Consider the following 16,457-nt stretch of genomic DNA (forward strand, 5'->3'; position numbering starts at 1 on the left):
ATTTGAGGTTGATGGCTTGATAACTAGAGGCCTCTGTGTTTACCAACCTCAAATGGAAGTGTATATCCCTCATGAATCCACCACCCTTTCTGTAAAAGAATGCTTCCTCAAATTTCTCCTGAATCCGCTATCCCTTTAACTTTAGATTGTGACCCCTTGTTTTGGCATTTTTTTTCAGCTTCTATTTTATTAAGTCCCTTCATATATTTGAGGTTTCTATCATGTCACCTTTTTCCCTTCTATCCTCTAAACTATACATATTTAGATCATGGAGTTTTTTTTGTATGTTTTATATTTTAGACCATGTACATTTTAGTAGCCCCCTCCTTTTGGACAGTTCTAGTTTATTTATATCTTTCTGAAGATATGGTCTCCAGAACTGTACACAGTATTCCAGATTTGGTCTAACTAATGATCTGTAAAGTGGCATAAGAACCATGCTATTTCGGCTACTAATACCTCTTCCAATGCAACAAGCATTCGACTGGCCTTACTGGCTGCACTGCTGCATTGTGTACCAATTTTAAATCATCTGAAATAATAATTCCAAAAGTCCCTTTCTTCTTTTGATCACAGTCAGTAATGTACAATGAGACTATAATTGGCCTTTGGGTTTTTGGATCCAATATGCATAATTTTGCTCTTGATAATATTAAATTTCAGATCCCATTTATTTGACCAGGTCCTCTAGTTTTTTAATATCACATTACATTTTGATCAACACCTCCTGGAACATCTACAGACATTTTTTCCCCCTTAAAAATCTATTTTAAAGGAAACTAATGTATACTAATGAATTTCGTTAGTATATATTCTTTTCTTTAAATTTAGTTAGTGCATCCGTAGGATATTCATTTTTCTGAAAAATGAAACAAATATCTTTATTTTTATTACAAATATTCATTTGTAATGAAACAAATGCACAAGCCTATTTTTAATGAATTTCACAGGGAGCAATATTAGTCGGTTCAATGTGCTTGTATTAATAATGGTAATTTTAGTGTTGCGCCTTGAGCACAACGTAAAATACTGCTGTAAAATTGAGTGCTTTTTGAGACCTGTAAACCATTATCACTAACAAATTTGCATAATAAGAAATATGAAATGCTTTGCAAATAAAGGCGAATTTTTTTGCCACCCCCCACTTGATATCTAGGCCTTAGTCATATAACATATTTTTTAGCAAAAATATCACAACCAATTAGCACATTGAAGACATTTTAAAGACTAAGGAATGATCATATTATAACATACTACAATCCAATGATCCAGTGCAAACAGCATTTTGTTATTTTTTTTTCAGAAAAGTGGATTTGACAAGTACAGGTTTTCTCTCTGCTCCAGCGGGACAGCCCTCTCAAATTACTTTGTTTTCTTGATATCCTTTGTTTAAAGGAATATCTAGGTAGGCTCAAGAGCAGCAATGGATTACTGGTAATTGGTGACTACACACATACACCTCATGCCATTGGTTCTTCAGATGTGTTTAGCTAGGTTCAATAATACCTTGTTGTCTTGGAGCTGGCTTTGTAGTGGTTAAAATATAGTTATATGCAAGCAACAGTTCAATAATCACAATTCTCTAAAACATTAATGGTTAGATTACAAGTTGAGCGCTAAATTATCACCAGTCCGCAAATGGCCAATTTGCTTGCGGTTGCCATATAGCGCTCAGAAAATTAACCAACTTACTCCCTTCCCTGTGCTTTAGTTCTGGTGCTATGCATGATTGCATCACGAACGAGACTCTATTGGAGCCTATGGAAGCGTGCTCTTGTGAGCACAATGCTTCCCAGCAATGCAAACGCGAGCTCACGTTTGCATTGCTGTTAACTTGTGTTAAAGTGGAGTGTTAATATCGCTTTCTATTATATATTTAGGCTCCCTTGTAATGTATCCCTAAGACATTTTCTTTTGCACTTTTACATCCCTTTAATAGTATTTAAACTGTCATTTTGTTGGTAGACATCGTACATTTTTTACAGTTAAGGGAAAAGTCTTTGACATGCTTCTTGATTACACTTACGTCATCTGCTGTGGTTAGTCAGTAACCATGGCCAGATTGTTATCCGATGGACATTTGTCCGACTGACATTTGTGCGATGGATAATAAATCTGACAGACAAATGTCCATCGGATAACAGTCTTAGTACGACCAAATGTGTCTAATTCTACTCACGCATTCGACCCATGAAATGTTAAAAACACGTTGTGGGCGGTCCGACCAATGGTTAGGTTACCAGAGGCAGTTGTGACACCCGAGGCACTGATTAAAACAGAACTCTCTGTCCACTCGGAATATAATCTCTTGGATATATGTCTGATAAACAAATGTGCTTTGACATTCTGTTGATGGGTCTTTTTGGTCTTATCTACCGTCAGTAACATATAAAATGAGCTCTTACACTGACCTGTGTAGCATGTTTCAGGGTCGGTTTCTTCTGCAGGATGCACTTTATATCTCTAGAGAAGTTTTCAGAGATAAACTGCAGTGAATGTTAGGTAAACAAACAATAAAAGTATATTGCAAAAGCTGTTTTTTTTAAAACAAAATTAAATTTAACAAAAAAACATAAAGGTATATACTGATATTTAACAAATTTTCAAAAATGAACAAATTTGAACAAATCCTAAAACATTGTTTTATGAACATAAATAGTATGTGAGTATTAGGTAACCTCACTTTAATGAGGAACTTTTTATAAAATGTATCATTTCTTCTTCTTTAATATATTTATAAATAAGATGATGTACAACTGCTTTAATGAGACCCCAAAACACTTTGGGATAGTTAATATGAAATGTTTTATTATAAGAATAAATTGCTGTCATTATTTCTTTGCTTTTTATTCCTGTTAATTTAAAGTTTCAGTCTAAGCAAAAATTAAACCTTTCATGATTAAGATAGGGCATGCAATTTTAAACAACTTTCCATCAAAATGGCTTTGTTTCTCTTGGGTATCGTTTTTGAAGGTTTAAACCCAGGTAAACTCATAAACAGATTTCTAGGTTGTTGAATAACCTCTTATCTAAGGGCATTTTGACACTTTTTAACAGGTAGACAGTGCTAGTTCATATGTGCCATATAGATAGTATGTATTGGGTACATGTAAAGCACGGCTAATCACCCGTAAGGGTCTCCAGGCGCTGCTCCTTTTATCAACCTTGGAAAGATGTAAGGCTGAGTGGACCTCACTGGGGATCAAACCTGCAACCCTCAGCCACAGTGCCTTAGAATGCTGACCTATCTGTCATAGCATAGTGAGTCAGCACTAAATGGCTAAAATGCAAGTCTATCAAAAGCACTTAAATAAGGGGATAGTCTGCAGAGGCTTAGATACAGGTCATCACAGAGTTTTGTTGGTTATGCAAAACAGGGGAATGGGTAATAAAGGGATTTTCTTTCTTTTTAAACAATAAAACATTTCAACTAGACTGTCCCTTCAAGTAAGAAAATTGTGAATTTTCTAAATGATAATTGGATAATTTAGGCATTGTAGTTTATGCAATCTAGTAACAAATTTAAAATTGACTTGAATTTGCCAGCCCCCTGTATCATGTGATAGCCATCAGCCAATAACAGACTAATATATGTATGCACTGTATACTCTTGCACATGTTCAGTAGGAGCTGATGCCTCGGAAAGTGTGCATATAAAAAGTTAAATAAGTAGATAATAGAAGGTCTCTTAAAACTGCATGTTCTATCTGAATGTCAGGTTTTTTTCCCTGATCTGTTTGCCATATGCTGCTGGCAGCCATTTTACTCACCGCTCTTCCTGACTCCTGGTGCACACTGTATGATGCTGCTCATTTCCTGCACTTCCTTTTATGGCCAGACTGGTGTACATCATCCGTGTGAGACAGGATGCAGTCTCAGAATTGTGATGTCATCACTTATTATTTAAAGGGCCTCTGTTCAGTATGCTTTGCCCTTGTGTTGTCTCAGACCTGTTTGTGAGAGCTCCTGTGTATTACCTGGCTGTCTGACGTCCCTTCTGGTTCCTGATCCCTGGCTTGTTCCTGACTCTGCTGTTCTCCTTGTTCCTGATTCCGGCTCGTCTGACTATTCGCTTTGGCTCCTAACTTGGCTCGTCCTAACTTGTCTCGTTTTGATTCCTGGCTTGTTATTTGACTTGTGGACTTTTTATTATTTTTTGCTATTAATAAAGGTGTGATTATTTTTGCCCTTCTTGTCTCAGTCTGATTCGTGGCACCCTGACACTGAATCATGTAAGTTTAATTTTGACTTTAGTGTGTCTTTAATATAATTTAAAAAACACATCTATATATTTTTCTCATGCTAATTATGTCCAGTAATTTTTTAGTGTTTTATTTACCTTTAAATGCACAAACTTTTATGTTATAATAAATACAAATGACAGAATCTCAATATTTATTTGGATGGGTGTGAAATTTGAAATAGTTAAAAAAAATAAGCTTTTACATTATATGGCTCTTTAATTCAGTTCAATAGCTCTTTATTCTGAAGTTGACTATACTGTACACTTTTAGCCATTAAAAATAGCTGACTTTGCAGTTGCTGTACACATTAAAATAGTTTACCAGAGTAGCTCACATCAGGATCACATTGCTGGCCCTATGGACCATAAGCAATAAACAGCACGTTTAGCACACCTACTCTAAGCTGCTTAAGTAAATCTTTCTATACTAGCCAGAGGAGATGAAAAAGTAAATCTTGTTGAAACAGGGAACAAGGGAATCTTAACCCCTTTGTCAACAATGTGTCAGTCAATGTGTCAGTGTATAAGCAGGTTAACTTACACATCTGTCAATGAAATTTCATTCATATCCTAGGTCTAAAAGCTTCCAGGGTCTCTGACATCACGGATGTTGAGGGTCACTGCTAAATGCATCCTGTTGGTTTTGTATCCTTCTTGGATATCACTCCTATTCATTTCTAATTCCCATTACATTCCCTGATTATTCAATGGTGTAAAATATTTTATGTATATATGTGAAAATTATTTTTTTTAATTATAGTCAACTTCTTTTTTTCCCATAATTTCATCTGTGCAATACTCATATACTGAGATCTTGAAAAATGCTCATTAACGCTCGAATGATATAGAGAGATGTAATGATGTCACTGTAGCCCTAAATCTAATTCTAAATAAACCTAGAACTCTCCAAGTGCTGCTACAACCCTCTTGGTATCTACCAGCTGCTTGAACCTCCAATTACCCTCAGTATATGGACACCCATAGGGAGTATCCCTATTCTGCTGAGCTCTGCAAATAAATAAAATAATAATAATAATAAAAAATAATGATTCCATAAGGGAAATGTATCTTTTTTGTATTTAAAGGGACATTAAAATAATTTTTGCCTTTGGATTAGTGTATATCAGTATCATAACCCTCTAAAGACAGGCAGCAGTTTGCATCTTAAAGACCAAGAAAATTTTCAGCATCATGAAATGGTTTTGATTAAACAGGAATTTATGCTTTTGTTATTTTATATGGCCCCACCAAATGTTACATATAATTGTTTTGTATTTAATATACTGTATAAATTAAAAAAAAACAAAAAAAAAACGGGGGCGGAGCTTGGCCGCTTTGAGAGATGGCTCGCGGTGAAAGAATAGCTCCTAGGCCCACATCTCTAAGCCCAAACAAAAATAGCCTCACACAGCGCCTAAACACACTCAGGAGAGAGGGCTTAATACCCCAAGACCCTGCAAATGGAACGGCTCGCCCGCTGCATACTCCGTGCTACTGTAACAGCTAAGCGACGGAGCGAGCGGGTCACCCAGAGGAGGAAGCAGCGCCATCTTAATGTCAGGCCTGGTGGCAGGGCGGAGGCAGCTAACGCACCTGCACGGCCGAAGTTATCTCTGGGCGGTGGACTCCTTCACTGCATAGGGGTGAGAACGGCCATACACGGCTGGGACACATGCGCTGCAGCCACAGACCGGCTGATGTCTTTCTGACCGGTAAGCAAACGCTGACACCCATCGCTACTAGCAATGCAGTAGCAGTGATTACACACTTAGCCCCATAAACGGTCCTGAAGATACAGCCGTCCTGCCGCACAGCACAACATATAGCAGGCCTATAAGCTGCAATAACCACCACCGGGGCCACAGAAGCAGTGATATACACACAGCACAAGCGGGTACCATACCCAGGCCATACCATAGGCTTCAAGCAAAGTCCCTATCAAGCCTGCATTGGTCCTGCTCCTGAAATCTAAATAAATCGCCACACCAGGGAGGCAGTGCCTTCATTCCAGAGACAGTATCCAGACACTAGATAGCACTGCCCCACAGCCTGCAAGGGAAGAGGAACATTAGAGCAGACAGAACTCCAATGCCTGCCCGCAAACCACCTAAACCTGACGGGCTGTCAAGCTCAAAAATGCTGCAAAATTACCTCAGACAGCCTGAAGCAGGATCACTGCCCCAGAGTGAAAACCCAAGCAATAGCACTACCAGAGAAACTGATCAGAGCGCCACGCTGTTACCACACTCCACTTCATACCTCACAAAAGAAGACTTAAAATCACTATGTAGAAAAGAAGATGTAAAAGAAATAGTTTCAGAGGTCAAAAACTGGTACGGCGAGCTAAAAAAGGACATTTCAAGGGTGACACAGAGAGTTACAACATTGGAAGAAAGCCACGAAGTTGCCTTTAATGACATACAACACATCTCCCGAATAGCTTATGAACAAGACGAAACTATCCAACACCTTATGGACAGGGTGGAGGACTTAGATAATCGAGGTAGAAGGAACAATCTGAGAAAACGGGGCATACCCGAAAGCATCCAACCCAATGCTCTGGAGGGATGCCTACAGGACCTCTTCCGCACCCTCAAAGGCGATAACAGCTCACCGGAGATCCAAATCGAGAGGGCACACAGAGCTCTGCGGGCGAAGCCACCCCCTAAAGCCCCGCCAAGGGACGTTATCCTTAAAATTTTGCACTTCAAAGGTAAAGAAGAGATATTAAAGCTGTCCAGGCAGAAGAAAGACTTTACGCATGCAGGAAACAAAATCCAGATCTTCGCTGACCTAAGCCCTGCCACCCTGCAGAAGAGAAGAGAGTTATCTTATATAACCACCACTCTACGAGATCAAAATATTCTGTATAGATGGGGCTTCCCGGTCAGCATCATAGCAACTAGAGGAGACACAACTGCGGTGTTCAAGCACAAAGAAGATCTCCCAAGATTTTGTGAAGCATTGAGGATTTCCATCAAACACATTGACTCCCCTCCTGACAACCCATCGGATTTGTATGCTTCCCGATCCAGACCACGGCCTTCCCGCGAGGAAACTCGTGGAGAGGCCACTAATGCTCAACAACTCCCTGCTCCAGATAAAGACTCTAATCCTGGGGACTGAAATTTAAAATTTGAAATCTTATCAACCCCTCTCTCCTGGGACTGATCTAAAAGCTTCATTTAGAAGGCTACAGGTCGTATGTTTACTTTATTGTATTAAAATGTTTACATTTTCATTATGGGCTAGAGATGTGGGATACTTCCCACTCTGTTACTGTATTCTCTCTACTTTACTGAGGGTTTTTTCTTTTGCTGAGGGTTTGAGAATTTCTCTGGGTAAAGTGTCTGACAGTCCATACGATACACAAACCCTAATTTTTCTCTTTTCCCTACAGGTTAATGTTATATTGTTTACAAGTTTTGAATATATCTGATATAGCATTCTTGTTTTTATGTGTGTGTGGCTCCGGGGGGGGCTCCTTCTTGACGACACGCTGGTGACAGACCTTACCGGTGTGACTGTCTCCCATTCACAAATCTTCAGAGTTCCTCACATTTTGGACAGCCTGCTCAGTCACAAATGGCAGACACTCACACACATAAGGCTCAACCCATCACACTCATAACAATCAACGCCAAAGGACTGAACAGCCCAGAGAAATGTTCGGTAGCTTTCAGACAATTACACCAGGCTAAGGGGGATATAATTTTTATCCAAGAAACGCACTTCCAGAGAGGCAGGGAACCAAAATACACTAACAACCAGTACAGAACGGCCTTCTTGGCCTCAGGTAAAAGCAAAAAGGGAGGAGTGGGCATCTGGATACGCAACTCCATTAAATTCCAGCCTAAACATGTAGAAAAAGACACAAACGGCAGGTACATTATAGTAACAGGCCTCCTCTTTGACCGCTCTGTGACGCTTGTAAATGTATATCTCCCAAACTCAGATCAACATGTAGTTTTCAAGCAGCTAACCCAGCTACTGCTCGAACATATGTCAGGCATACTATTACTGGGAGGAGACCTCAACCTCACACTCGACCCTACCCTTGACACATCCACTAGGAAGACCAATGTACCGAAGAGGACAATTAAAGCTCTGACAGCACATATACAACAGCTTAAACTGCATGATGTGTGGAGACATATTAATCCATCCACACGTGACTATACCTTTTATTCACATCCCCACCGTACTTACTCAAGAATTGATTACATATTGAGTGACCAGCTGGGACTGTCTTTGATAGACAACTCCAATATACTTCCAACGACGTGGTCAGACCACGCTCCGGTAACATGTAAGCTAGATTGGCCAACCTCCCCGGTATTACCCTTCATCTGGAGACTAGACGAATATCTTTTGAACAATCCACTGATCAAACTAGATATAGACACTACACTAGGGCATTACTTCCAAGAAAACACAGATGACAGCATCACTCCTACCACCCTGTGGGAAGCGCACAAATGTGTAGTGAGGGGAGACTTCATTAAGCACAAGTCCAGGGAGGTAAGGGATAACAGACAATTTCTGAACTCTACCCTGGCCCAAATCAAATACTGGGAAACAGAGCACAAAAAGAAACCATCCTCCGCATCCATCCTGGGGCACCTCACACAGGTCAGATCTGACCTCAAGAATTACTTAAATAAAATGTACCAGCGTAAAACTGCTATACTTAAACAACAGTACTATGACACCAACGACAAAGCAGGAGCATCTCTAGCGAGAGCTCCTAGACGTAAACAGTTGAATATGCATGTACACTCCATACAAGACGGGGAGGGACACAGCCACAGGGATAGCAAACAAATAGCAGAAACATTTAGACGTTACTACGAAAAATTATACAACTTAGAAACTGATTGCACACAAGACGACATAGACAGATTCTTGGGAGATGTGGATCTCCCCTCGCTCTCAACAGGCGACTCGGAGACCCTAGAGGCTCAAATCACACCAGCCGAAATAAAAATGGCCATCAAAAGCATGCCTAACGGGAAAAGTCCTGGCCCCGACGGTCTCAGTGTTAAATATTATAAAAGCTACATCCATCATCTCCTAACTCCCCTTACCTCTGTCTTTAACTCCCTTTTAGAGGGCAATGGTTTTACAGAACAAATGCTAAAGGCATACATAACTGTTCTCCCCAAGGAAGGCAAAAAACCGGATCGTCCGAAAAATTTCCGTCCCATTTCCCTGCTGAATGTGGACTTAAAAATATATGCAAAGGTGTTAGCCACCAGAATAAACAAGTTGCTCCCGACATTGATCCACTCTAACCAAGTGGGCTTTGTCCCCGGCAGGGAAGCTCGGGACAATACCCTAAAAATACTACAGCTGATCTCTTATGCTCAGCTTCATGGGTTCCCAATGGCCCTGGTCTCAACGGATGCCGAAAAGGCATTTGACAGGGTCCATTAGGGGTTCCTGAGAGCAACCATGATCAAGATGGGGTTTAGTGTAAAATTCATAGCACGCATCTTCTCTTTATACAAAAAACCCACTGCCCAAGTCAAAGTAAACGGACTGCTGTCTGATAACTTCTGCATACAGAATGGGAAGAGACAAGGGTGTCCACTCTCGCCCATCTTGTTTGCCATTTCAATAGAGGCACTGGCGCAGAAGATACGCTCCGACAACCAGATTCAGGGCATCGAGACGGGGACCGCCGAGCATAAGCTCGCGCTCTATGCAGATGACATCCTGCTTACCCTTACGGAAGTGGACACCTCACTCCCTAAGGTATTAGAGACTTTCAAAGACTATGGTAAAGTGTCCAACTTCCACCTTAACCTTAGCAAATCAGAATTACTAGACGTCACCTATAATGCTGAATGGTTGCCGAATGTCATTTTGAACTGCCCTCTGAAGAGGCAACACTCAAAAATGAAATACCTTGCATATATCTCTCCCCCGATCCGCTAGTACTGTTCCAAGCCAACTACAAGACCTTGGAAAATAATCTTACCTCAGATCTGTCCAGCTGGAAAAACAAGTCGATCTCCTGGCTGGGGCGAATCGGAGTGATAAATATGAATGTGCTGCCTAGACTCCTCTATTTGTTGCAAACAACACCGATACCATTGCCACCAGGATACCTGGAGAGAATCCAAACCCTTATAGAACAATATATCTGGAAAGGTATCAGGCCGAGGGTGGCTAGGTGGTCCATTCATCTACAAAGAGACAGGGGAGGGTTGGGCGTTGCAAATATCTCAGTGTATAAACAAGCAATAGCTTTACATAGGCTATTAGATTGGTGCCATAATGATATACACAAAGATTGGATCAAGCTAGACCGAGATATTTTGAATACAGACAATGTAGGCCCCCTCGCTTGGCTAGAACCAAAACATAGACCAAAGGCCACGACCTCTTACCCTCTACTTTCTGACTTCTTCTCCACATGGGACAGGTTACTTAACACCTCCACAAACATATCTACAAGAGTGTCCCCGCTCCTTCCTATTTATAATAATCCCTCGTTGCCCTGGGATCTTAAAGGCAAAAGAACCAATGAACATGACCATATGACAGACCGGGTGTGGTACATGATAGCCGTCACAAACTCAAAGACCTGGACAGGATCAGGGAGGACACACCACACATCTCACTGACTTGGTTCTCACACAACCAACTTGGGCATTTTCTCTCTACACACCAACACAAACATCAACTGGGGAGACCACTGACTCCTTTCGAGTCTCTATGCATGCAAGACTCGCCTATTAGTCATGCAATATCCAAAATGTACAAGCTTCTTCTAATAGATGACACTCAAACACTCCCCTCATACACCAAGGCGTGCGGGAGGGAATTACATTCAGATATCTCCCATCAGGAGTGGCAGAGAGCTTTCGATCACACAAAGCAATCCTCAATATCAGCTAGGGTACAAGAGTCTAACTATAAACTCTTATCCCGGTGGTATCTCACACCAAACAGACTGCAATCCATATATAAGACTGCTTCACGGAAGTGCTGGAGGGAGTGCGGAGGCGAGGGCTCCTTGTCCCATATCTGGTCAGGATGTCCCGAACTTGACTCATACTGGACGGGGATACTTACCCATATAAAAGACATAATAGGCCACACCTTACACAATGACCTCAAAATACTACTCTATATGTCCCTTCCCAAGCTAGAGAATAAGATCTCTAAAGCTCTATTGATGGTTATGCTGAACAGTGCCAAACTGTTATTACCTAGGTACTGGAAATCCAGGACAGTCCTGACTGTAGCGGAATGGAGAAAGGAGGTCTCCACACATCTTAATCTGGAAAGCTACCACCACCTCACGCATGACACATTAGATATACATGACCAAATGCTGACAATGTGGACCTCCAGCACAGATGCTCTGACAGGATAGACCATAGCGTCTACACAGACCTAGCCCCTCCCCCCCCACCCCCCCGGAGGCTACGCACTAACTATATTGCTAACATTATCTGTAACACATATGATGCTGCTACATCTTACATTGTTATTACCTGACTATGTCTTATCAATGTTTACTTGGTTTCCTTATACCCCAGTTGGAAGTGGGGTGGCGGAGGTTGGACTTTTGGACATTCTATACACCTCCTTACCCCACCACACCCCAAGCTTTATATTCCTGTAAGCTCGGCTCAGGCCAAGCTCCATCTGGAAATCTCTTTCTTTACAACTGTAAGATGCAGATAAAACATGTCTTTGTTGTTTATTCCCTACCCTATAATGCATCATTTTGCTGTGTTTTTTTGTATCCTTTTTATCTCTTTCAATAAAGCTCTTTGAAACCAAAAAAAACAACAAAAAAAACAAAACAAAAAAAAAACACTTTGTCTGGTTTCAGAAGTGTACCAGTGCGCAGTTGGGGCAACACTAATTCTATTTGCAAGGTTGCTGTGAGAGTCAGGGGGCCAGCTGTGAATGAAGCCAAAGCTTGGGGTCTGCGCTAAGAGGAATTAAATTTTACTGCTGACAGTGAAGGGTGCGATGTGTATTCTGCTATGTTGAGTAGAGCTATTTGTGACCTGGACATCAGAAGTGACCCTTGAGCTGTTTTGGCAGTCTGGTGCTTGGTTACCCTGTATGGAAGTCCTGGCGTTGTTGTTCCTGCATGTACCTTCAATCCTGACCCTGGTGCGTTTCCTAGTTTATGCTTCTTGTCTCACCCTTGCCTGTTTTTCCTGGCTGCTGACCTAAGGAATGGTACTTGGGATTACTCTCATGCTTTACCCTTTTGCTCTGACATTTGGTTCCTGTCTGTTTACCTGATACTGGACCCTGACATGTCTACTGACTACTCCTCAATAACCTCCTGACTACTGGTTCCTGCTACTATCCACTGGCAGCTGATTCAATCCTGTACCCTCCACGGGCCTGCAAAACATCTCCAGGTTCCAAGCTAACAACCAACTAGGGAGTGCAGGGGAAAAAAATAGTTTCAGATTAAATTTTAACAACAAGTATTCGAGTAAATTTGTTTCCCCAAAATATTTGTTCCTTGCACTCTTAGGTTTTTGATTTGTTTCAAAGTAAAGAAAATCTAATTTTCATTAAACATGTATATTCGTTTTTTGTTAAAACAAATGTAAAAGTTTCGAAGCAACAGGTGAAACATTCACCTGTAGCTACAAACTTACCGTAATGCTCTTTGGAGACCTTGATAGCTGCCCCTCTTCTTGTCAGAGCCCTGGGTGCCGAGCACGCTAAGCCTCCTGTTAGCGTGGCCAGAGAGAATCGGATTAGGATAAGTATAAAGCATTAAAAATGTATTTTAAAGGAAACAAATTTTGTGAGTATTTTTTTTTTCTTTAAATTTCGTTTCCACTAATCCTCTAGTCCAGGACGATTAAGAAATTGCATTGGACAAATCAAAAGAGTTGCTTTTTTAAACTGCTTAATTTATTGAGCATAATATTGTAATGTATGTTTAAAACATACCCCTATATAATTTCACCTAAGCAGCATATTTGGCCCTTAGATATTAACTATAGGGTGATGATGAACTCTAAAGGGCAGGTCAGTAAATTTAGTAAGAAGAAAGAGAGGGCGCCGCATAGTGTGAAATTGTTTCAATATAATGTGATACAGATGTAGACAGGTAATGCACTTACCAAAAGGTGTGGTACTATGCTGTGACCAGTACAATCTCGCCTGCTAGCACTTAATACAGTGGCTAGTACACTGCCAGACTAGATCCTTCCTGGAGAACACCCTCCTTGCTGTAAGAGACGGCTACCAAAGGGATCTTCAGTGTGGCTGTAAAGAAATCCTTGTTTTGCAACTTTTGAAAACTTGTTCAAAATCGTTGCATAAATTAGTGTAAACAACTTCCAGTGTTAAAAGATTTAAAAGGCTTTATTATAACGCGTTTCTCAACCTCCAAGGGTCGTTTCATCAGATATCAAAGCGAATAAAAACAATTCTACATTTTGACATTATATACATCTTTGTTGATAAAAAACGGAAGTTGTAACAAAATTCTTAAACCAATAGAATGCATTGCAAAAAACATACTGGGAAACCAATTAGGGAATCACAGCTGTTGTAGTTAAATTCACTTAGTAAATGTTGAAATGAAAAACTTGTTTGCAATTGTTAGGAACTTGTTTGCTGTTGAATGTTAATGAAAAACAACAAAAACTTAAAACTTAAATCAGCTGTATGAATCAGCCGATGGGCTGGCCTTGAATTGCCAATGTTACAAACACAAAGTTGATACATAGCCCATAAAGAAAATATAACGGACATTTTCCATGTTATAAATTTGTTAATAAATTTGTTAAACACATCAGAAATAAACATATGATTATCCTAGTTGCTAAGAATATTTTTAAAAGATTAGCACTCAAGTAATCTTGCACTCGGGGCTGTTGCAAAATATAACCAACACATTATAGATCTCTTGTAAACATTGAAAATGGACATGTAATTATCCTCATTGATAGACATAGTTTTGAAGATCAGCACACGAATGGTCATAAATTCGTGGCTGTTACATAATTGAACATAAACACAATATCGATCTGTTATAAACATTAAAAGCAGGGATAAGATTATAGATCTCTTATATACATTGAAAATGGACATATAATTATCCTCATTGATAGACATAGTTTTAAAAAACAGCACACGAGTGACCATAAATTTGCGGCTGTTACATAGTTGAACATAGACACAGTATAGATCTGTTATAGACATTAAAAGCAGAAATAAGATCATCCTTATTGATAGACATTTTTTTTTATTAAAAAAAAGCTCAAGAGTTGTCAAAGAATCGCGGCTATTATATGATATTGCATAAACATGAATGTAGGTTGATCCTACTTCGAAAAAATGTACTAATGGTTATGAGCCTAAGAGATACCCATGTTTTACTAAGATCCTAATCAGAGGATCATGTTGAGGCAAATTATAAACCGGAGCCAAGTATTGGATATAATGTGAGTAAGCTTAAGTTGTCCAGAGGTATAAACTGTAGTAATACTGATAGATGATAGAGCAGTGTACACTTATGGATATAGTGTGCGTGCGCCTTTTTTGTTCCAAGATATGTACTATAGTGATACTAATGGATAATTAATTAGTGTGCACTATGTACTGATGACTTGATGTATACCTAATCGTGATAATTATCTGAAAAGTGGGTAGTGTTAAAGTTCGTTGTGTAATGCAAAAAAACGTGTTTTGTAAAATGAATATATACTTGTCAAACTAAAAAGAAGATGCAATAGAAATTACCCAGCACATACATCACTGCCGCAGCCATAGAATGTTTTATAATATAAATATATCTTTGTTATACTCAAAAAAATATAATGTGATAGAAATCAATAAAAATCAATATTACTCACATAAATTTGTTAAATATGGTAATATATCTAACTTGATGATGATTTTTCAAAATCTGTGTTGTTATATGAATATGTCCCTGTAATAATTTGTTATATATGTGTACCTATAAGTTTTAAGTTTTTGTTGTTTTTTCATTAACATTCAACAGCAAACAAGTTTTTCATTTCAACATTTACTAAGTGAATTTAACTACAACAGCTGTGATTCCCTAATTGGTTTCCCAGTATGTTTTTTGCAATGCATTCTATTGGTTTAAGAATTTTGTTACAACTTCCGTTTTTTATCAACAAAGGTGTATATAATGTCAAAATGTAGAATTGTTTTTATTCGCTTTGATATCTGATGAAACGACCCTTGGAGGTTGAGAAACGCGTTGTAATAAAGCCTTTTAAATCTTTTAACACTGGAAGTTGTTTACACTAATTTATGCAACGATTTTGAACAAGTTTTCCAAAGTTGCAAAACGAGGATTTCTTTACAGCCACACTGAAGATCCCTTTGGTAGCCGTCTCTTACAGCAAGGAGGGTGTTCTCCAGGAAGGATCTAGTCTGGCAGTGTACTAGCCACTGTATTAAGTGCTAGCAGGCGAGATTGTACTGGTCACAGCACAGTACCACACCTTTTGGTAAGCGCATTACCTGTCTACATCTGTATCACATTATATTGAAACAATTTCACACTATGCGGCGCCCTCTCTTTCTTCTTTCTTAAACAGCCACATCCCTGCTCTCTGGGAACAAGAGGAGCTGCCTGCATAAAAGCAATGAGCAAAACACAACCATTCAGCAACAGACTTTTACCTTTTGAGGCATTACAGCCATTTATCCTAGTAAGATATACTCGATAAGGGACTAAGTCAGCTTGGTAATATCATTATTCAATGTTCTAATTTTCCTTTATTTTTTCATATTTGCTTATTATCATTTAATATGTCTGTCTTTTGTGATATCCTTTACCCATAAATAGCGTGCCTTTTTTTCCCTTTCCTGGGGATATTACAGTAAATTTAGTAATTCATGTTGCTTTATTCAACTATTATTTAAATATTTAAAGGGACAGTCTAGTATAAATTACACTTTCATTATTCAGATAGGACTTTTAATTTTAATCAACTTTACAATTTACTTTTATCATTAAATTTGCTTTTTTTCTCTTGGTATTCTTAGTTTAAACTAAACATAGGTAGGCTCATATGCTAATTTCTAAGCCTTTGAGGGCTGCCTCTTATCACATGCTTTTTAAATCTCTTTTCAACACAAAGAGACAGAAAGTACACGTGGGCCATATAGATAACACTGTGTTCAGGCACAGGGGGTTATTTAAGATTTAGCACAAAACAATGCTAAATTTAAG

The sequence above is a fragment of the Bombina bombina genome, chromosome 5 (genome assembly GCF_027579735.1).
Source record: "Bombina bombina isolate aBomBom1 chromosome 5, aBomBom1.pri, whole genome shotgun sequence".
NCBI lineage: Eukaryota > Metazoa > Chordata > Amphibia > Anura > Bombinatoridae > Bombina > Bombina bombina.